At 34.9% G+C, this 602-nt stretch overlaps 1 protein-coding gene across 2 annotated transcripts in view; it reads left to right on the top strand.

Moving 5' to 3' along the window:
- Tdrd5 (tudor domain containing 5) overlaps positions 1 to 602 on the top strand; it is a 114,964-nt gene that overhangs the window by 73,190 nt on the left and 41,172 nt on the right. The window lies entirely within an intron of this gene.

The raw sequence follows: 602 nt of genomic DNA, 5'->3' as shown, positions 1-602 counted from the left end.
GTAGCCTTGTAGTATAATTTCAAGTCAGGAATTGTAATGCCTCCTGCCTTGTCTTTGTTGCCCAGGATTGCCTTTGCTATTCTAGGTCTTTTCTGCTTCCAAATAAATTTTAAGAACGATTTCTCTAGGTCTGTGAGGTATGATGGTGGTAGTTTGTTAGGGACTGCATTAAATCTGTACAGCAATTTTGGGAGTATGGCCATCTTCACAATGTTGGTTCTTCCTCTCCAGGAGCATGGAATATCTTTTGATTTTATGAAATCCTCTACAATCTCTTTTTTAAGAGTACTGTAATTTTCCTTGAAAAGATCTTTGACTTCTTTAGTTAGATTGATTCCAAGGTATTTCATTTTCCTCGGTGCTATTATAAAAGGTATTGTTTTTCTAATTTCCCTTTGTGTGCTTGTTATCTGTGTAGAGGAATGCTATTGACTTTTTGAGTATTGACTTTGTATCCTGGTATGCTACTGACTTTCTGTATTAATTCTAGTAGCTTCTTGGTGGAGCTTTTTGAGTCTTCCAAGTAAAGTATCATGTCATCTGCAAATAATGATAATTTAACTTCTTTCCCTATTCTTATTCCTTTTATTTCTTTCTCTTCT

This window comes from Octodon degus, unplaced genomic scaffold, assembly GCF_000260255.1.
Source record: "Octodon degus isolate 3935 unplaced genomic scaffold, OctDeg1.0 scaffold00176, whole genome shotgun sequence".
In the NCBI taxonomy this organism is placed as follows: domain Eukaryota; kingdom Metazoa; phylum Chordata; class Mammalia; order Rodentia; family Octodontidae; genus Octodon; species Octodon degus.
The sequence above is the reverse complement of the archived record's forward strand: the minus strand, read 5'-3'. Positions and strand labels throughout refer to the sequence as shown.